We start from the raw sequence: 24059 nt of genomic DNA, 5'->3' as shown, positions 1-24059 counted from the left end.
CAACGTCAGCAGTGACTAAGAGCATATCCTCCTCCACGATAAGGCCATCCATCCGACGTAGGACGTCCGTAGTGTCCCTGACATGCGAGGGCAGCGTCTCAACCTGTGGTTTGAGATAGAATTCAATAAATTTGCATACTGCATCGCATAGCCCTCCCATGCCAGAGACAATCGGACGTCCCGGTGGGGAGAGGAGGTCTTTGTGGACCTTGGGGAGAAGGTAGAAGGTGGGTACCACTGGGTGCGAAGTTAAAAGACCACCTAAAGTTTTTTTATTTATGATACCTCGTTCAAAAGCTAATTGCAAAATAGTTTGAAGTTGTTTTTGAAAAACAGAGAGTGGATTTTTCTCAAGAGGGGAATATGTATCTCTGTTTCTCAATTGCCTAAAAGCCTCCTTTTCGTACCTCTCCGCTGGCCATATGACCACATTTCCCCCCTTGTCTGCTGATTTTATGACCACATCTTCCCACTTCCTAATTTCCTGCAAGGCCTCTCTTTGCTTAACTGTAAGGTTATCTCTTTTTTTGTAGTTATTAATTTAACGGAGGTCCTCAGCCACCAATTTGGTGAAAATTTCGACCTGTGGACAGATAGACAAGGGGGGAAACGTGGTACATCTGGCAGCAATGTGGGATGGAGAGGCACTTACCCCCATAAGAGATTCCCGTTCCAGATCTTCAAGATCCCTTAAAGTCTCCAATTCAATAGGGTCGGTAATACCCGAACATCCTGAAGAGCGTAAATGCAGTTTTTTCAGAACAATCTTCCGGGCAAAGAGATGCAAGTCCTTCAATGCTACAAAAAAGTCAAAGTTATTACAAGGGGAAAACGACAAACCCAGTCCCAAAACCTCCTTTTGTGGCTCAGAGAGAACATGAGTGGATAAATTGATTACCTCTAACGTATTAGTTTTTAATTTCTTATCCTTTACAGGAGAGGCATTCATTTTACGTTTATTTCTTAATCTTCCATTTCTCCACTCATTTCTCTCTTGATCTCTTTTCATCCAAAATGGTCTCATCCCATCAGCACGCTGTGTTCTATCCTCAGCCGAGGATATCGAGGAGATAGAGGTGGAGCGACTTCTGGGTGCTGATTTATTAAATGCACGCCTACTATGCCATTTGTATACCTGGCCTTGTTGACGGTCAGTTACGTCCCGCTGATATTTTTTGGTCTTATTTTGAACCACTTCTGTTTCCCATTTTTTTAGCAACAATTCCATCTCCTCTTTGAATTTATTGGCTGCGTCACCCATCAAACATTTGTTGATCTCCTCTTGTATCAAATTTAGCTCTACATCTAGCTCTTTAAGATGTTTCTCATTTTGTGATGCAAGTAATTCCATAAATTTCTTAGAGCAAGCAGATGCTGCGTCTTCCCATAATTGAATAAACTCATTATCATTCACCACAAAAGATGGGAATACTTGGACACGTAGTCCTCTTGGGATCAAACCACATCCTATGTATCGCTCGAGAAAGGCCTTATTCCACCATAGGCGAGTACGCCTATGTAGTAAATCCTTATATTTGTTCGTAATACTGCTAATGTCTCCAGATTTAAAATCAGCTGTGCTACCAGCACCCTCCTTAAAAACATGATCAAGCTGATTCAGCCACGCTTTTTCGCGTTCACGAAAATCCATCTCTTCAAATCTGAAAACTGTGAAAACACAGATAACAATATAGACAAAGAAAGTCAAATAAGAAGATACTGTACCTAATATTCTCACCATACTCAACCCCAAATGGGAGAGTCACTAAGGGAGATATTTACACTTAATCAAGATAGACACTCCTCAATATAGCAATAAACAGAGAACAAATGGAGTTAAAGTCCATAAATATATTTTTATTGATTATAAAAGTGGCATCCATAGCCAAAAAGATATACAAAAAATCATAATTCAAAACATACATAACATATGAATCAAAAGGAGGGTAGATGGTAGCAAAATATGGAAAACGACACTGTGTGGGCACTCCTGATACCAGATTTAGTATTTGTAAAGTGCACAGTGCAACACAACATAAACAATAACTGGGAAAAGGGATCATAGATGTAAGGCTCCTCTATAAATCTGTGCAACTGGCTTTTATCAAGGTACAATAAGCCCTGCGCACAGGCTAAATATCACAAGTCCTAATAAATCTTCTGAAGCCAGAACCCAAATGGGGAGAAACTGCTATAAATAAGCCCTATTAATCCTTACCCAGGTACTGGTGATCAGGAGAGACCCACACGGTGGCCCCAACGCGCGTTTCGCGTCAGCTTCGTCAGGGGGCAGTGTTGCTACAAGTCAGAGATGTGCCTTATAAATGTGCTCAATCCTAATATGATATGATCCACCTGGTGCGGCGCATGTCACCGCACGTCCGACCGGGAATTGCATCCCGGGCGGCCTCCAAGATGGTGCCGCGGCCAGTTCCGTCACACTGACGTCACTGAGCCGCACGCGTCATCAATAGGCGCCGCCCACAATGCCCCGGATAACAGACGCCAGCCGACATGCGCACAGTGGAGCGGTGTTTAGCTGCGTGGAAGGTACTGCAGCTGGATGTGGGCGGGACCCAACACCCAAACGGAACATGGAGACAAAGGGTACCTAATTCCACATATAAGGACCAGAAAAAATAAGGGGAAATTAACCCCACAACGATTCCATCCTCTCCTGTGTGCCCATGAATAAAAGTGATATATATAATGCAAATGACATATACATGTACATTTCATTCAAACCAAGCCCTGAAAGGGTATCATGAATCAATAAGAGGCATTATACAAACATGCCGATAGATAATAGATTCTCAGTGACATATGTAGAAGTGCAATATGTGAATATAGATCACTCCATATATAATTAGCGCAATTTTATAAACAAAACCTAAAAACAATTATGAAAACTAATACAAATTAATAAATAATAATGAAAGTGCAAAATCTATGACAAAGATGAACGAAATACAAACAAGAATATATATATAAATAGTCCATTTCTTTCATAGGTGCAGTGAATTCAGGGGCATCAGAGGAGAAAGAATCCAAGTATCCAAAATGGACCTCGTTGAGGCAACCCGAGCTCCATTCAATGGCACATCAAACTCTATGGTAAGTATAAGTCAACTGAAATATTGAAAGAAGTCAAAAAAAGAAATTGTTTAATAAAAATCAAAAAATACACATAAAAAACCAACACACAACACCAAATAAATACAAACATATTAAAAATCGGAGACAGTTCCTATAAGAATGAACTAAAGCTAAGTTGTTCATTAAGGCCCGCTGGAGCAAGTGTGTGCAAAACAGCAATCCAGCGACATTCTCTTTGTGCCAGTTTTTGCTTGGCATCACCTCCTCTTATGCCTGTGTGAATCTTCTCAATTCCCCATACTCTGAGATCCCTTGGATTACAATTGTGGTGTTTCCGAAAGTGTTTCGGAATTGGTTTCAAATCCTCCAAAGCCTCCACCTCTTTAGCTACCTTGATATCACGCACGTGTTCACGTACACGAACACGCAACTCTCTTGATGTCAAACCAATATAAATGAGTTTACACGTGCAGGTCGCATAGTACACTACAAATGTTGTACTGCAAGTAATGTGTTCTTTGATTTTAAACTCGCGTGTACCATCAGAAGAGGTGAAGGTGGAGGATCTGACCATGTTCCTGCAGGCAAGGCAATCCCCACAAGGGAAAAAGCCACTCTTTTGTTTTCCTGCTTTAAATGGATCTTGTGTTTTTGCCACGTAGTGACTATGTACTAATAAGTCCTTGATATTATTACTTCTACATGCTGTCATAAGAGGTCGTGTCGAAAGACAGTCCCTTAACATAGGATCGGTAGTGAGGACCGACCAGTGTTTGTCAAAAATCCGCCTCATCTCTTCCCATCTGTGGTTGAAAGTGGATATAAACCTGGGTTGATTTTCCCATGCCATTGCCTTAGTTTTATCTCCTTCAACCAGAAGATCATTTCTCCGTGTATGTTTCGCTCTTAAATACCCTCTCTTTACCGTTCGTCTGCTGTACCCACGTTGACGAAAACGCTCCCCAAGGTCCACAGCCTGCCTCTCAAAAGATGAATCAGAGGCACAGATCCTTCGAGCCCGAAGGAACTGTCCAATAGGGATGGCTCTTATCGTGGAAGGAGGATGAGATGATGAGGAGTGTAGGAGGGCATTAACAGAGGTCTCTTTCCGATACATGTCGGTGTAAATCACTCCATTCTCCTGCACCCTGAGTGTAATATCTAGAAAAGAAATTTCCTTTTGATGATATGTGTAGGTGAGCTTGATGTTGGAGCCATTGTTGTTCAATCCCAACATAAATTCCTGCAGTTCAAGGACAGTGAGTAAAGATGAAAATACAAACACAGAGATGAAATAGATTTAGCAAAGTGAGGCCCGACTTACTGAACAGACCGAGGATAGGAAAGGTTACTTTGCGATCAGCACAAAAACCTACAAAAAGACCACGCAGAGGGCGCAAAAAGACCCTCCGCACCGACTCACGGTGCGGAGGCGCTCCCTCTGCGTCCCAGAGCTTCCAGCAAGCAAGACAACAATAAAAATAGCAAGCTGGACAGAAAAATAGCAAACCCAAGAAATACAAGCTGGATCTTAGCTTCTGCTGGGAAGACAGGTCACAAGAACGATCCAGGAGTGAACTAGATCAATACTGTAACATTGACAGGTGGCATGGAGCAAAGATCTAAGTGGAGTTAAATAGAGCAGCCAGCTAACGAATTAACCTCGTCACCTGTGGAAGGAAACTCAGAAACACCCACCAGAGGAAGTCCATGGACAGAACCAGCCGAAGTACCATTCATGACCACAGGAGGGAGCCCGACAACAGAATTCACAACAGTACCCCCCCCCCTTGAGGAGGGGTCACCGAACCCTCAACAGAGCCCCCAGGCCGACCAGGATGAGCCAAATGAAAGGCACGAACCAGATCGGCAGCATGAACATCAGAGGCAAAAACCCAGGAATTATCTTCCTGACCATAACCCTTCCACTTGACCAGGTACTGGAGTTTCCGTCTCGAAACACGAGAATCCAAAATCTTCTCCACCACATACTCCAACTCCCCCTCAACCAACACCGGGGCAGGAGGATCAACGGATGGAACCACAGGCGCCACGTATCTCCGCAATAACGACCTATGGAACACATTATGGATGGCAAAAGAAGCAGGAAGGGCCAAACGAAATGACACAGGATTGATAACCTCAGAAATCTTATACGGACCAATGAAACGAGGCTTAAACTTAGGAGAGGAAACCTTCATAGGAACATAACGAGACGACAACCAAACCAAATCCCCAACACGAAGTCGGGGACCCACACAGCGCCGGAGGTTAGCGAAACGTTGAGCCTTCTCCTGGGACAATGTCAAATTGTCCACCACATGAGTCCAAATCTGCTGTAACCTATCCACCACAGTATCTACACCAGGACAGTCCGAAGACTCAACCTGCCCTGAAGAGAAACGAGGATGGAAACCAGAATTGCAGAAAAACGGCGAAACCAAAATAGCCGAGCTGGCCCGATTATTATGGGTGAACTCAGCCAACGGCAAAAAGGACACCCAATCATCCTGATCAGCGGAAACAAAGCATCTCAGATATGTTTCCAAAGTTTGATTAGTTCGTTCGGTTTGGCCATTTGTCTGAGGATGGAAAACCGAGGAAAAAGACAAATCAATGCCCATCCTAGCACAAAAGGATCGCCAAAACCTCGAAACAAACTGGGAACCTCTGTCAGAAACGATGTTCTCCGGGATACCATGTAAACGAACCACATGCTGGAAAAATAATGGCACCAAATCAGAGGAGGAAGGCAATTTAGACAAAGGTACCAAATGGACCATCTTAGAAAAGCGATCACAAACCACCCAAATGACCGACATCTTTTGAGAGACGGGGAGATCCGAAATAAAATCCATAGAAATATGCGTCCAGGGCCTCTTCGGGACCGGCAAGGGCAAAAGCAACCCACTGGCACGAGAACAGCAGGGCTTAGCCCGAGCACAAGTCCCACAGGACTGCACAAAAGAACGCACATCCCGTGACAAAGACGGCCACCAAAAGGATCTAGCCACCAAATCTCTGGTACCAAAGATCCCAGGATGCCCAGCCAACACTGAACAATGAATCTCAGAGATAACTCTACTAGTCCATCTATCAGGGACAAACAGTTTCTCCGCTGGGCAACGGTCAGGTCTATCAGCCTGAAATTTTTGCAGCACCCGCCGCAAATCAGGGGAGATGGCAGACAAAATTACCCCCTCTTTGAGAATACCCGCCGGCTCAGGAACATCCGGAGAGTCAGGCACAAAACTCCTTGACAGGGCATCAGCCTTCACATTCTTAGAGCCCGGAAGGTACGAAACCACAAAATCAAAACGGAAGAAAAATAACGACCATCGAGCCTGTCTCAGATTCAACCGTTTGGCAGACTCAAGATAAGTCAAATTCTTGTGATCTGTCAAGACCACGACGCGATGCTTGGCTCCTTCCAGCCAATGACGCCACTCCTCGAATGCCCACTTCATGGCCAACAACTCACGATTACCAACATCATAATTACGCTCAGCAGGCGAAAACTTTCTAGAAAAGAAAGCACATGGCTTCATCACCGAGTCATCAGAACTTCTTTGCAACAAAACAGCCCCTGCTCCAATCTCAGAAGCATCAACCTCAACCTGAAACGGGAGCAAAACATCTGGCTGGCACAGCACAGGGGCAGAAGAAAAACGACGCTTCAACTCCTGAAAAGCCTCTACAGCTGCAGAAGACCAATTGACCACATCAGCACCCTTCTTGGTCAAATAAGTCAATGGTTTAGCAACAGTAGAAAAATTATCGATGAAGCGCCGATAAAAATTAGCAAAGCCCAGGAACTTTTGCAGGCTCTTCAAAGATGGTCGGCTGAGTCCAATCGTAAATGGCCTGGACTTTAACAGGGTCCATCTCGATAGTAGAAGGGGAAAAAATGAACCCCAAAAATGAAACCTTCTGAACTCCAAAGAGACACTTTGACCCCTTCACAAACAAGGAATTCGCACGAAGGACCTGGAACACCATTCTGACCTGCTTCACATGAGACTCCCAATCATCTGAAAAGACCAAAATATCATCCAAATACACAATCAGGAATTTATCCAGGTACTCTCGGAAGATGTCATGCATAAAGGACTGAAATACTGATGGAGCATTGGAAAGCCCGAATGGCATAACCAGGTACTCAAAATGGCCCTCGGGCGTATTAAATGCTGTTTTCCATTCATTGCCTTGTTTAATACGCACAAGATTATACGCCCCTCGAAGATCTATCTTGGTGAACCAACTAGCCCCTTTAATACGAGTAAACAAATCAGACAGCAACGGCAAAGGATACTGAAATTTGACTGTAATTTTATTAAGAAGGCGGTAATCAATACAAGGTCTCAAAGAACCATCCTTCTTGGCCACAAAAAAGAACCCTGCTCCTAACGGTGATGACGACGGGCGAATATGGCCTTTCTCCAAGGATTCCTTTATATAACTCCGCATAGCGGCGTGTTCTGGCACAGATAAATTGAACAATCGGCCCTTAGGAAACTTACTACCAGGAATCAAATTAATTGCACAATCGCAATCCCTATGAGGAGGTAGGGCACTGGCTTTGGGCTCATCAAATACATCCCGATAATCCGATAAAAACTCTGGAACTTCAGAAGGAGTGGAAGACGAAATAGACAAAAATGGAACATCACCATGTACCCCCTGGCAACCCCAGCTGGACACAGACATAGATTTCCAGTCCAATACTGGATTATGAACCTGTAGCCATGGCAACCCCAAAAGGACCACATCATGCAGATTATGCAACACCAGAAAGCGGATATCCTCCTGATGTGCAGGAGCCATGCACATGGTCAATTGGGTCCAGTACTGAGGCTTATTCTTGGCCAAAGGCGTAGCATCAATTCCTCTCAATGGAACAGGATACTGCAAGGGCTCCAAGAAAAAACCACAGCGCCTAGCATACTCCAAGTCCATCAAATTCAGGGCAGCGCCTGAATCCACAAATGCCATAACAGAATAGGATGACAAAGAGCAAATCAGAGTAACGGACAATAGAAATTTAGACTGTACCGTACCAATGGTGGCGGACCTAGCGAACCGCTTAGTGCGCTTAGGACAATTGGAGATAGCATGAGTGGAATCACCACAGTAAAAACATAGCCCATTCCGACGTCTGTGTTCTTGCCGTTCAGCTCTGGTCAAAGTCCTATCACATTGCATAGGCTCAGGCCCATGCTCAGATAGTACCCCCAAATGGTGCACAGCTTTACGCTCACGCAAGCGTCGATCGATCTGAATGGCCAAGGACATAGACTCATTCAGACCAGCAGGCATGGGAAATCCCACCATGACATCCTTAAGGGCTTCAGAGAGACCTTTTCTGAAGATTGCTGCCAGGGCACATTCATTCCACTGAGTGAGCACAGACCACTTTCTAAACTTCTGACAATATATCTCCGCTTCATCCTGACCCTGACACAGAGCCAGCAAGATTTTCTCTGCCTGATCCACTGAATTAGGTTCGTCATAAAGCAATCCAAGCGCCAGGAAAAACGCATCAACATCACGCAATGCCGGATCTCCTGGCGCAAGGGAAAATGCCCAGTCTTGAGGGTCACCACGTAACAAAGAAATAATGATCTTTACTTGTTGAACAGGGTCACCTGAGGAGCGAGGTTTCAAGGCAAGAAACAATTTACAATTATTTTTGAAATTCAAGAACTTAGATCTATCACCAAAAAACAAATCAGGAATTGGAATCCTAGGCTCTGACATCGGATTCTGAACCACAAAATCTTGAATGTTTTGTACCCTTGTAGTGAGATTATCCATCCAAGAGGACAGACCTTGAATGTCCATGTTTACACCTGTGTCCTGAACCACCCAGAGGTAAAGGGGAAAAGAGAGACAAAACACACTGCAAAGAAAAAAAAATGGTCTCAGAACTTCTCTTATCCCTTTATTGAGATGCATTAGTACTTTGGGCCACCTGTACTGTTATGACCTGGTGGTCAGGACAATAATGGACCTGGTGGTTAAGAGCACACGGAATGACCTGATAGTTATTGATAATAAAGGACGAGCTCTGGGACGTGGGAACTCTGCTGACCGCAATCCCTAATCCTATCAAACACACTAGAAATAGCCGTGGATTGCTCCTAACGCTCCCTATGCAACTCGGCACAGCCTAAGGAACTAGCTAGCCCTGAAGATAGAAAAATAAAGCCTACCTTGCCTCAGAGAAATTCCCCAAAGGAAAAGGCAGCCCCCACATATAATGACTGTGAGTAAAGATGAAAATACAAACACAGAGATGAAATAGATTTAGCAAAGTGAGGCCCGACTTACTGAACAGACCGAGGATAGGAAAGGTTACTTTGCGGTCAGCACAAAAACCTACAAAAAGACCACGCAGGGGGCGCAAAAAGACCCTCCGCACCGACTCACGGTGCGGAGGCGCTCCCTCTGCGTCCCAGAGCTTCCAGCAAGCAAGACAACAATAAAAATAGCAAGCTGGACAGAAAAATAGCAAACCCAAGAAATACAAGTTGGAACTTAGCTTCTGCTGGGAAGACAGGTCACAAGAACGATCCAGGAGTGAACTAGACCAATACTGGAAGATTGACAGGTGGCATGGAGCAAAGATCTAAGTGGAGTTAAATAGAGCAGCCAGCTAACGAATTAACCTCGTCACCTGTGGAAGGAAACTCAGAAACACCCACCAGAGGAAGTCCATGGACAGAACCAGCCGAAGTACCATTCATGACCACAGGAGGGAGCCCGACAACAGAATTCACAACAGCTAGCATTGTAAGCGCCGCACAACGGGTGCAGCGGATGCAGATTTTCATCGCATCCGCTGCCCCATTGTGAGGTGCGGGGAGGTGGGGGAGGAGTTCCGGCAGCGCATGCGCGGTCGGAAAAAGCGGTCCGTCGGCAGCAAAAAACGTTGCATGTAGCGTTTTTTGCTCCCGACGGTCCGCCAAAGCATGACGCATCCGTCGCACGACGGATGCGACGTGTGGCAATTCGGGCAGGGCAGGGCTGCTGTAAGTGTGTACAGCAGCCTAGATCAATCACAATGAAAACAGAAAGAATGGCGTAAAGGACCCAAGCGCGCACGGCAACAGTGGTGGTCAGCCACAAAGCAATACAAAACAAAAAGAGAGAAGCCAGCGCTGCTTGTGGTCAGAACGCAATTTGAAAAGCGCAAATGCGCATATTAAATTCTGACTGTATATCAAAATGAGATATTTAGCAAACAATTGATCAATTCTTTGAGCCACCCCGCCACATCACGGCAATCTCTTAGGGCAGTCCTGCTCTACGATTTTTATATTCGCTGTGCCATTACGGCCTCCTTAATATGCTGGGAGAAGGACCACATTAGTCCCGCTGTACGTTTTTTTTATGTTTTACTCACTGTGCCATTACGGCCTCCTAAATGTGTTAAAAGCGGGACCATATTGAATGCAAACCGTACCTGTAGCTTTTCCGACTCACTCCCATGGCGCCAGAAAGGGTATGCGACAATAACGGTCGACCAGGTCCAAGCATGGACATGTCAGATCTGACCTCCACAATGCCTGACCAGCACCATGGCTTAAAGAGAGAGACAGGCCCAGGCACAGGTGCACTAATTAAAACAGAGCCCGGGCAGGGCAGGGCTGCTGTAAGTGTGTACAGCAGCCTAGATCAATCACAATGAAAACAGAAAGAATGGCGTAAATAACCCAAGCGCGCATGGCAACAGTGGTGGTCAGCCACAAACCAATACAAAACAAAAAGAGAGAAGCCAGCGCTGCTTGTGGTCAGAACGCAATTTGAAAAGCGCAAATGCGCATATTAAATTCTAACACATTTAGGAGGCCGTAATGGCACAGTGAGTAAAACATAAAAAATCTTACAGCAGGACTAATGTGGTCTTTCTCCCAGCATATTAAGGAGGCCGTAATGGCACAGCGTATATAAAAATCGTAGAGCAGGACTGCCCCAAGAGATTGCCGTGACGTGGCGGGGTGGCTCAAAGAATTGATCAATTGTTTGCTAAATATCTCATTTTGATATACAGTCAGAATTTAATATGCGCATTTGCGCTTTTCAAATTGCGTTCTGACCACAAGCAGCGCTGGCTTCTCTCTTTTTGTAAAATATGTATATACAGCTCTGGCAAAAATTAAGAGACCACTGCACAGTTTTATAAAAATCAGTTTCTCTACATGTCTGACAGCCATTCCATTCCAGTGTCAGTTGAATTCCAACTAGGGTACACCTCATTCTACTTAATGTGCTTCTGATTAGGTGATCACCTGAACCAAATCTTATTTAATGAAGGAAAGTATAAAAAACACTGCTGTGGTGTTCACAATCCACTTGCAACAGAACAAGCTGGATGGCAAAACAAGTGCTAGTAATATCCCAAAAGTAATAGGAATAAAAAAATAACTTTTATCCATGCCAAAGGAGTTGAAAAGAAAAGTCTTGAGTGAGGAAAAGAAGGGCCCAATTCTGGCTTTACGAGCAGAGGGACACAGTGAGCGTCATGTTGCCTCCATCCTTAAAATTTCTAAGATGGCAGTTAATTACAACAAGGTCAAGCAGCAGACATTGAGGACAACAAAGCTATAGACCGGCAGAGGGCGAAAACGACTCTCCACTGTCCGGTATGACTGTCATCTTATTCAAATGTCACTCAGCAACCGCAGAATGACATCAAGTGACCTACAAAAAGGAATGGAAAATGGCAGCTGGGGTGAAGAGCATGGCAAGAACAGTTTGTAACAGGCTCCTAGAGGCAGGACTCAAGTCATGTAAATCTAGAAAAAAGCCTTTCATCAATGAGAAGCTATGGAGACTCAGGCTGAAGTTTGCCAAAGACCATAAGGATTGTACCATAGAGGTATGGAGTAAAGTAATCTTCTCTGATGAGTGTAATTTTCACCTTTGCCCAACACCTGGTCATCTAATGGTTAGACGGAAACCTGGAGAGGCATACAAGCCACAGTGTCTTGCACTCACTGTGAAATTTGGTGGAGGATTGGTGATGATCTGGGGATGCTTCAGCAAGGATGGGATTGGGCAGGTTAATCTTTACGAAGGATGTATGAATCAAACCGCATACAAGGTTATCCTGGAAAAACAGTTGATTCCTTCTGCTCAGGCAATGCTACCCAACTCTGAGTACTGTTTTTTCCAGCAGGACAATGAACCATGCCACACAGCTAGGTCAATCAAAGTGTGGATGAAGGACCACCATATCTAATTCCTGACATTGCCAGCCCAATCTCCATGCCTGAGCCCCATTGAAAACCTCTGGAATGTAATCAAGAGGAAGATGGATAGTCACAAGCCATCAAACAAAGAACTGCTTAAATTTTTGTACCAGGAGTGGCATAAGGTCACCCAAAAGCAGTGTGAAAGACTAGTGTAAAGCATGCTAAGATGCATGAAAGCTGTGATTAAAAATCATGGTTATTCCACAAAATATTGATTTCTGAACTCTTCATGAGTTAAAAAATTAGTATTGTTGTTTCTAAATGATTATAAACTTGATTTTTTTGCATTATTAATGGTCTGCAAGCAATGCATTTTTTTGTTATTTTGACCATTTCTCAATTTCAGAAAATAAATACAAAATTTATTGCTTGGAACTTCGGAGACATGTTGTCAGTAGTTTATAGACTAAAAGAACAATTTACATTTTATTCAAAAATATACCTATGAAGAGATAAGTCAGACAAACTGAAAATTTTGCAGTGGTCTCTTAATTTTTGCCAGAGCTGTATTTATATCTTAAAGCACTCTCATCTATTTTTTTTTTAATGAAATGTGTGTATATGTGTATACTCTATCCTCCTCCTCCTGGATCTGTCCTCTGCCTTTGACACAGTGGACCATTCCCTATTACTACAGACCCTCTCATCCCTTGGCATCACAGACTTGGCCCTATCCTGGATCTCGTCATACCTAACAGACCAAACATTCAGCATCTCCCATTCACACACCACCTCCTCACCTCGCCCCCTATCTGTCGGAGTCCCGCAAGGTTCAGTTCTAGGACCCCTGCTCTTCTCCATTTACACTTTTGGCCTGGGACAGCTCATAGAATCTCACGGTTTTCAGTATCATCTCTATGCTGATGACACACAGATCTACATCTCTGGACCAGATATCACCACCTTACTAAACAGAATACCTCAATCTATTCGCTAATTCATCCTTCTTCTCCACTAGATTTCTAAAACTTAACATGGACAAAACAAAATTCATTGTCTTTCCCCCATCTCATGCGACCCCACCAACGAACCTATCCATTACAGTAAACGGCTGCCCACTATCCCCAGTCCCACAAGCCCGCTGTCTCGGGGTAATCCTCGACACTGATCTCTCCTTCAAACCGCATATCCAAGCCCTTTCCACTTCCTGATGCCTTCAACTCAAAAATATTTCACGGATCCGTACATTGCTAAACCAAGAATCTGCCAAAACCCTAGTCCATGCCCTCATCATCTCCCGCCTTGACTACTGTAACCTCCTGCTCTGTGGCCTCCCCTGTAACACTCTCGCACCCCTCCAATCTATTCTAAACTCTGCTGCCCGACTAATCCACCTGTCCCCCTGCTATTCCCTGGCCTCTCCCCTCTGTCAATCCCTTCACTGGCTCCCCATTGCCCAGAGACTCCAGTACAAAAGCCTAACCATGACATACAAAGCCATCCACAATCTGTCTCCTCCATACATCTGTGACCTCGTCTCCCGGTACTTTCCTGCACGCAACCTCCGATCCTCACAAGATCTCCTTCTCTAGTCCCCTCTTATCTCCTCTTCCCACAATCGCATACAAGATTTCTCTCGTGCATCATGCATACTCTGGAACTCTCTACCACAACATATCAGACTCTCCCCTACCATCGAAACCTTCAAAAAGAACCTGAAGACCTACGTCTTCCGACAAGCCTACAACTTGCAGTAACCACCGATCGACCAAACCACTGCACGACCAGCTCTATCCTCACCTATTGTATCCTCACCCATCCCTTGTAGATTGTGAGCCTTCGCGGGTAGGGTCCTCTCTCCTCCTGTACCAGTTGTGACTTGTATTGATTAAGATTATTGTACCTGTTTTTATTATGTATGCCCTCCTCACATGTAAAGCGCCATGGAATAAATGGTGCTATAATAATAATATATGTGCATGTGATATAGTGTGAGTGTGTTAATATACTTACCTGCCACCCATATTCCCCATGTCCAGCACTGTTCTTCTCCTTTTCTGAGTGACATCACCACCATTGTGACTAGCCAGTTCACTCTATGCTCTATGTATGAGCCAGAAGTCTATTTTACAATGAATGCCTCGTTCTGACGCTCCGTAGACTTACACTATGAAAGCCTCTTCCGGGTTACGAAGAATGCAGGGTGACCCTGAGTGGTGCAGAGCGGTGACATCACTAAGAGGAGACGACCTGTGCTGGATCCTGGAGAAATCGGTGGTTTGGCAAGTAGATTGATGCACTTACAGTACATTACATGCACATACACAAATTTAATATATAAAAAAGATAGATTAAATTGGTAATTCACAAGAGTATTGTATCATGTACCTTATTTTACAGTTATACAGTTTGATAGAAGTTTAACCCCTTCAAAAATCTATTGAGCCATATCATGCCACAGACTGATAATAGAAAAGGTCACATTGGGAACGCACTTTATCTCTAAACTATGAATGCATATACTGTATATTGGGCGATAAGACAACAAATGGCCCCCGAAGTGTTTTGCCTTTGTATTGTGTCACTAATAGTGACTCACTATACTAGTAGCAGAATGTGCAGCCAGGATATCATTGTGACTTCACCTGCAGAGAACAAGATACAACTTGACATGTCTTGTTTTTGCGTCATTAAAAGCACAGAGAGAGGGATTTATCAAAACTGGTTCTATTTAAAAAGTGGAGCAGTTGCCAAGAGTAACCAATCACATTTCCGTTCTCCTTTTTAGATGCTCTTTATACAGGTGCTTCTCACAAAATTAGAATATAATCAAAAAGTTAATTTATTTCAGTTTTTCAATACAAAGTGTGAAACTTATATATTATATAGAGTCATTACAAACAGAGTGATATATTCCAAGTGTTTATTTCTGTTAATGTTGATGATTATGGCTACAGCCAATGAAAACCCAATAGTCATTATCTCAGTAAATTAACAAAATATACTTGCAGAAATACTGAAGAAAAACATAAAACTGAGCCGGAGTATGTTATTTAACGCACTTGCTTTTTTACTTATTTATTTTCATTAGGGTATATGCACACATTGTCTTTTCTTTGGTTTTGCTTGTTTCTATGGCCAGTGTGAACATGCTTTTACATCATGCATGCTTTCAAGTTATACTCCAGCTCAGTTTTCTGTTTTTCTTCAGTATTTTTGTATTCAGTACAAATAGGGTGTGGCCCCCTTTTCACTGAGCTGGGCAGTTCATATATAGTCCCTCCAAATCTGGGTGTCTGGTTGGGACCCCGTGACTCTCTGTCACTGTTCACACTAGGTAGGTTTTAACATTAGAGAGTGTGGGTACTGTCCCAATTGGATATAACTTGTCACGGTGGGAAAGCTTTATGCTTTTTTTGATCAAATACAGTATTTGCTAAATACCCTATGTTATATAATGCACTTGCGTTTTTACTTATTTATTTTCATTAGGCTATATGCACACATTGTCTTTTCTTGGGTTTTGTTTGTTTCCATGGCCAGTGTGAACATGCTTTTACATCATGTATATTTTCAAGTTATACTCCGGCTCAGTTTTCTGTTTTTGTATCCAGGACATGGGCTACAAGTGTCACATTCCTTGTGTAAGGCCACTCATGACCAATAAACAATGCCAGAAGCGTCTTACCTGAGCCAAGGAGAAAAAGAATTGGACTGTTGCTCAGGGATCCAAGGTGTTGTTTTCAGATTAAAGTAAATTTTGCATTTCATTTGGAAATCAAGGTCCCAAAGTCTGGAGGAAGAGTGGAGAGGCCACAATCCAAGCTGCCTGAGGTCTAGTGTGAAGTTTCCACAATCAGTGATGGTTTATGGAGCCATGTCATCTGTCAACTGTGTAGGTCCATAATGTTTTATCAAGGCTAAAGTCTGCCAACAAGCTTTTTGTAGATGGAAATTTCATTCTCCAGCAGGATTTGGCACCTGTCCACACTGCCAAAAGTACCAATACCTGTATTAAAAACAACAGTATCACTGTGCTTGATTGGCCAGCAATCTCATCTGATCTTAACCCCATAAGGAATCTATTGTCAAAAGGAATATGAGAGACACCAGACCCAACAATGCAGATGAGCTGAAGGCTTCTATCAAAGCATCCAGGGCTTCCTTAACACCTCAGCAGTGCCACAGGTGATCGCCTCCATGCCACGCTGCATTGATGCAGTAATTGATGCAAAAGGAGCTCAAACCAAGTATTGAGTGCATTTACTGAACATACATTTCAGTAGGCCAACATTTTAGATTTTAAAATCATTTTTCAAGCTGGTGTTATAAAGTGTTCTAATTTAATGAGATAATGACTTTTGGGTTTTCATTGGCTATAAGCCATAATCATCAACATTAACAGAAATAAACACTTGAAATAAATCACCCTGTTTGTAATGACTCTATGTAATACATGAGGCTCACATTTTGTATTGAAGGACTGAAATAAATTAACCTTTTGATGATATTTTAATTTAGTGAGAAGCACTTGTATATGATTAATTATAATTGGGAAAGTGTTATGATCAGGCGGCCTTGGAACAACATGAAAAAACCTTCCCTGGAGTAGTGGTAACTATACAGACCGCTAACCCTGAACTTATCACAGACACTAGATGTAGCCTTGGGGTGTACTGTTATGACCTGGTGGTTAAGAGGCCACACTGAAATGACCTGGTGGCTAAAACGCAACATGGAACGAGCTCTGAGAAGGTGGTATCTCTACTGACCGCAGTCCCTAATCCTAACAACACAACTAGAAATAGCCGTGGGATGTTCCTGACACTCCCTAGACACCTTGTCACAGCCTAAGATATAACTACCCCTAAAGCAGGAAATAGAAAGCTATCTTGCCTCAGAGAAACCCCCAAAAGGAAAGACAGCCCCCCACAAATATTGACTGTGAAAGGAGAGGGAAATGACGAACACAGAAATGAAATTAGAATTCAGCAAAGGGGAGGCCAATACTAAACTAGATAGACAGAGAGCAAAGGATACTGTGCGGTCAGTATTAAAAAACTACAAAATCCACGCAGAGTTTACAAAAATGAACTCCACACCGACTCACGGTGTGGAGGGGCAAATCTGCTTTCCCAGAGCTTCCAGCTAGCTTAAATAAGACATAGTGACAAGCTGGACAAAAGAGACAAAATGCAAAGCAATAGAGTCCAAACAAATGGACAAACAAACTAGCAAAACTTATCTTTTGCAGACAAGGACTGGCCATATGAGATATCCAAGGGAAGAATCAAATCCAACCAAGAACATTGACAGCAGGCATGGACTAAAGCCCAGAGCAGGTTTAAATAACAAACCCAGGCAAGGCGATTAGTGAAGGCAGCTGCTACAGCTACCTAACGGAGCAGCAGTTCCACTTGAAACCACCAGAGGGAGCCCAAGGGCAGAACTCGCAAACATACCATTAGCAACCACAGGAGGGAGCTCCAGAACGGAATTCACAACAGTACCCCCCCCCTTGAGGAGGGGTCACCGAACCCTCACCAGAGCTCCCAGGCCGATCAGGACGAGCCAAATGGAAAGCACAAACCAAATCGGGAGCATGAACATCGGAGGCAACAACCCAAGAATTATCCTCCCAGCCATAACCCTTCCACTTGACCAGATACTGAAGCTTCCGCCTCGAAAAACGAGAATCCAAAATCTTCTCTACCACATATTCCAATTCCCCCTCAACCAACACCGAAACAGGAGGATCAACGGAGGGAACCATAGGTACCACATATCTCCGCAACAAGGATCTATGGAACACATTATGAATGGAAAAGGAAGCTGGAAGGGCCAAACGAAAAGACACTGGATTGATAATTTCAGAAATCTTATAAGGCCCAATAAAGCGAAGCTTGAACTTAAGGGAAGAAACCTTCATAGGAAAATGACGAGAAGACAACCAGACCAAATCCCCCAACACGAAGCCGCGGACCAACACACCGACGACGGTTAGCAAAACGCTGAGCCTTCTCCTGAGACAACGTCAAATTGTCCACCACATGAGTCCAAATTTGCTGCAACCTGTCCACCACGGAATCCACACCAGGACAGTCAGAAGGCTCAAGCTGCCCTGAAGAAAAACGAGGATGAAAACCAAAGTTACAAAAAAAGGCGAAACCAAGGTAGCCGAACTAGCCCGATTATTAAGGGCAAACTCGGCCAATGGCAAAAAGGTCACCCAATCATCCTGATCAGCAGACACGAAGCATCTCAAATAGGTTTCCAAGGTCTGATTGGTTCGCTCCGTTTGGCCATTTGTCTGAGGATGGAATGCAGAAGAAAAAGACAAATCAATGCCCATTCTAGCACAAAAGGACCGCCAAAACCTAGAAACGAACTGGGAACCTCTATCAGACACAATATTCTCCGGAATACCATGCAAACGAACCACATGCTGAAAAAATAATGGAACCAAATCAGAAGAGGAAGGCAACTTAGGCAACGGCACCAAATGGACCATCTTAGAAAACCGGTCACAAACCACCCAGATGACAGACATCTTCTGAGAAACAGGAAGATCAGAAATAAAATCCATGGAAATATGCGTTCAGGGCCTCCCAGTAATAGGCAAAGGCAAAAGCAACCCGCTGGCACGGGAACAGCAAGGCTTAGCCCGAGCACAGGTCCCACAGGACTGCACAAACGAACGCACATCCCGCGACAAGGAAGGCCACCAAAAGGACCTAGCCACCAAATCTCTGGTACCGAAAATCCCAGGGTGACCAGCCAACACCGAACAATGAACCTCAGAGATTACCCTACTAGTCCATCTATCAGGAACAAACAATTTCCCCACAGGACAGCGGTCAGGTTTATCAGCCTGAAACTCCTGAAGTACCCGCCGTAAATCAGGGGAAATGGCAGAAAGAATCACCCCCTCCTTGAGGATCCCAGCCGGCTCAAGAACTCCCGGAGAATCAGGCAAAAAACTCCTAGAAAGGGCATCAACCTTCACATTCTTAGATCCAGGAATATACGAGACCACAAAATCAAAACGTGAGAAAAACAAAGACCACCGAGCCTGTCTAGGATTCAACCGCTTAGCAGACTCGAGGTAAATCAGATTCTTGTGATCAGTCAAGACCACCACGCGATGCTTGGCTCCCTCAAGCCAATGTCGCCACTCCTCAAATGCCCACTTCATAGCCAACAACTCCCGATTGCCGACATCATAATTACGCTCAGAAGACGAAAATTTTCTGGAGAAGAAGGAACATGGTTTCATCAAAGAGCCATCAGAAATTCTCTGAGACACAACGGCCCCTGCCCCAATCTCAGAAGCATCAACCTCAACCTGAAAAGGGAGAGAAACATCTGGCTGACGCAACACAGGGGCAGAAGTAAAACGACGTTTAAGCTCCTGAAAGGCCTCAACAGCCGCAGAGGACCAATTCACCACATCAGCGCCCTTCCTCGTCAAATCGGTCAGAGGCTTCACCACACTAGAAAAATTAGCAATAAAGCGACAATAAAAATTGGCAAAGACAAAAAATTTCTGAAGGCTCTTTACAGATGTAGGTTGAGTCCAATCATGAATGGCCTGGACTTTAACAGGGTCCATTTCAATAGCCGAGGGAGAAAAAATGAAACCCAAAAAAGAAACCCTCTGAACTCCAAAGAGGCACTTAGACCCCTTCACAAACAACGCATTAGTACGAAGGACCTGAAACACCATCCTAACCTGCTTCACATGAGACTCCCAATCATCGGAGAAAACCAAAATATCATCCAAATACACAATCATAAATTTATCCAGATAATTCCGGAAGATATCATGCATAAAGGACTGGAATACCGATGGAGCATTAGAGAGCCCGAATGGCATCACAAGATATTCAAAATGGCCTTCAGGCGTATTAAATGCTGTTTTCCATTCATCACCTTGTTTAATACATAGTAACATAGTTAGTAAGGCCGAAAAAAGACATTTGTCCATCCAGTTCAGCCTATATTCCATCATAATAAATCCCCAGATCTACGTCCTTCTACAGAACCTAATTGTATGATACAATATTGTTCTGCTCCAGGAAGACATCCAGGCCTCTCTTGAACCCCCCGACTGAGTTCGCCATCACCACCTCCTCAGGTAAGCAATTCCAGATTCTCACTGCCCTAACAGTAAAGAATCCTCTTCTATGTTGGTGGAAAAACCTTCTCTCCTCCAGACGCAAAGAATGCCCCCTTGTGCCCGTCACCTTCCTTGGTATAAACAGATCCTCAGCGAGATATTTGTATTGTCCCCTTATATACTTATACATGGTTATTAGATCGCCCCTCAGTCGTCTTTTTTCTAGACTAAATAATCCTAATTTCGCTAATCTATCTGGGTATTGTAGTTCTCCCATCCCCTTTATTAATTTTGTTGCCCTCCTTTGTACTCTCTCTAGTTCCATTATATCCTTCCTGAGCACCGGTGCCCAAAACTGGACACAGTACTCCATGTGCGGTCTAACTAGGGATTTGTACAGAGGCAGTATAATGCTCTCATCATGTGTATCCAGACCTCTTTTAATGCACCCCATGATCCTGTTTGCCTTGGCAGCTGCTGCCTGGCACTGGCTGCTCCAGGTAAGTTTATCATTAACTAGGATCCCCAAGTCCTTCTCCCTGTCAGATTTACCCAGTGGTTTCCCATTCAGTGTGTAATGGTGACATTGATTCCTTCTTCCCATGTGTATAACCTTACATTTATCATTGTTAAACCTCATCTGCCACCTTTCAGCCCAAGTTTCCAACTTATCCAGATCCATCTGTAGCAGAATACTATCTTCTCTTGTATTAACTGCTTTACATAGTTTTGTATCATCTGCAAATATCGATATTTTACTGTGTAAACCTTCTACCAGATCATTAATGAATATGTTGAAGAGAACAGGTCCCAATACCGACCCCTGCGGTACCCCACTGGTCACAGCGACCCAGTTAGAGACTATACCATTTATAACCACCCTCTGCTTTCTATCACTAAGCCAGTTACTAACCCATTTACACACATTTTCCCCCAGACCAAGCATTCTCATTTTGTGTACCAACCTCTTGTGCGGCACGGTATCAAACGCTTTGGAAAAATCGAGATATACCACGTCCAATGACTCACCGTGGTCCAGCCTATAGCTTACCTCTTCATAAAAACTGATTAGATTGGTTTGACAGGAGCGATTTCTCATAAACCCATGCTGATATGGAGTTAAACAGTTATTCTCATTGAGATAATCCAGAATAACATCCCTCAGAAACCCTTCAAATATTTTACCAACAATAGAGGTTAGACTTACTGGCCTATAATTTCCAGGTTCACTTTTAGTGCCCTTTTTGAATATTGGCACCACATTTGCTATGCGCCAATCCTGCGGAACAGACCCTGTCGCTATAGAGTCCCTAAAAATAAGAAATAATGGTTTATCTATTACATTATCTAATACGCACAAGATTATAAGCCCCTCGGTGGTCGATTTTAGTAAACCAACTAGCACCCTTAATCCGAGCAAACAAATCAGAAAGCAAAGGTAACGGATACTGGAATTTGACAGTGATCTTATTGAGAAGGCAATAATCTATACAGGGTCTCAAGGAGCCATCCTTCTTGGCAACAAAAAAAAATCCTGCTCCCAACGGTGACGAAGACGGGCGAATATGCCCTTTCTCCAAGGACGCCTTTACATAACTCCGCATAGCGGCATGCTCTGGCACAGACAGATTGAAAAGTCGGCCCTTAGGGAACTTACAGCCAGGAATCAAATTAATGGCACAATCGCAGTCCCTATGAGGAGGCAGGGAACTGGACTTGGGCTCATCGAATACATCCTGAAAATCCGACAAAAACTCAGGAACTTCAGAAGAAGGGGACGAGGAAATGGACATCAAAGGAATATCACTATGTATCCCCTGACAACCCCAACCAGTCACAGACATAGATCTCCAATCCAGCACTGGATTATGTTCCTGTAACCATGGAAAACCCAGCACAACAACATCATGCAAATTATGCAACACCAAAAAACGAATATTTTCCTGATGTGCTGGAGCCATGCACATGGTTAACTGTGTCCAGTACTGAGGTTTATTCTTGTCCAATGGCGTAGCATCAATCCCCCTTAAGGGAATAGGACTCTGCAAAGGTTCCAAGGATAAACCACAGCGCCTGGCAAACTCTAAGTCCATTAAGTTCAGGGCAGCGCCAGAATCCACAAATGCCATAACAGAAAAGGACGACAATGAGCAAATCAGGGTAACAGACAAGAGAAATTTAGGCTGCACAGTACTAATGGTAACAGACCTAGGGACCCTCCTAGTACGCTTAGGGCAATCAGAAATAGCATGAGCTGAATCACCACAGTAAAAACACAGGCCATTCTGACATCTGAATTTCTGCCTTTCTGCTCTTGTCAAAATCCTATCACATTGCATAGGCTCAGGACTTCGCTCTGAGGACACTGCCATATGGTGCATCGCCTTGCGCTCACGCAAGCGCCGATCAATCTGAATGGCTAGAGACATAGACTCGCTCAAACCGGCAGGCGCAGGAAAGCCCACCATAACATCTTTATTGGTTTCAGAAAGACCTTTTCTGAAAATAGCAGCCAGCGCCTCTTCATTCCATTTAGTGAGCACAGACCATTTTCTAAATTTCTGGCAATATAACTCTGCCGCTTCCTGACCCTGACACAGGGCCAACAGTGTTTTCTCAGCATGCTCTACAGAGTTAGGTTCGTCATACAACAATCCGAGCGCCTGAAAAAATGCATCTACATTCAATAATGCCGGATTCCCTGTTTCAAGAGCAAATGCCCAGTCTTGAGGATCACCACGCAGTAAGGATATGATGATTTTCACTTGCTGAATGGGATCATCAGAAGAACGGGGTTTCAAAGCAAAAAACAATTTGCAGCTATTTTTAAAGTTCAAAAACTTGGATCTGTCCCCAAAAAACAAATCAGGAGTAGGAATTCTTGGCTCTAGAGCCGGAGTCTGAACAATATAATCTTGGATACTCTGGACTCTTGAAGCAAGTTGATCCACACGAGAAAACAAACCCTGAACCTCCATACCAGAGCATATATCCAGCACCACCCAGATATCAAGAGGAAAAAAAGACAGAACAGAGCACAGAAAAAAAAATGGTTCAAAACTCTTTTTTTTTCCTTCTTTTGAGATGCATTCAATTCATTCTTGGCCTGCTGTACTGTTATGACCTGGTGGTTAAGAGGCCACACTGAAATGACCTGGTGGCTAAAACGCAACATGGAATGAGCTCTGAGAAGGTGGTATCTCTACTGACCGCAGTCCCTAATCCTAACAACCCAACTAGAAATAGCCGTGGGATGTTCCTGACACTCCCTAGACACCTCGTCACAGCCTAAGATATAACTACCCCTAAAGCAGGAAATAGAAAGCTATCTTGCCTCAGAGAAACCCCCAAAAGGAAAGACAGCCCCCCACAAATATTGACTGTGAAAGGAGAGGGAAATGACGAACACAGAAATGAAATTAGAATTCAGCAAAGGGGAGGCCAATACTAAACTAGATAGACAGAGAGCAAAGGATACTGTGCGGTCAGTATTAAAAACTACAAAATCCACGCAGAGTTTACAAAAATGAACTCCACACCGACTCACGGTGTGGAGGGGCAAATCTGCTGTCCCAGAGCTAGCCTAAATAAGACATAGTGACAAGCTGGACAAAAGAGACAAAATGCAAAGCAATAGAGTCCAAACA

The sequence above is a fragment of the Ranitomeya imitator genome, chromosome 3 (assembly GCF_032444005.1).
Source record: "Ranitomeya imitator isolate aRanImi1 chromosome 3, aRanImi1.pri, whole genome shotgun sequence".
Classification (NCBI taxonomy): domain Eukaryota; kingdom Metazoa; phylum Chordata; class Amphibia; order Anura; family Dendrobatidae; genus Ranitomeya; species Ranitomeya imitator.
This window is presented reverse-complemented; position numbering follows the sequence as displayed.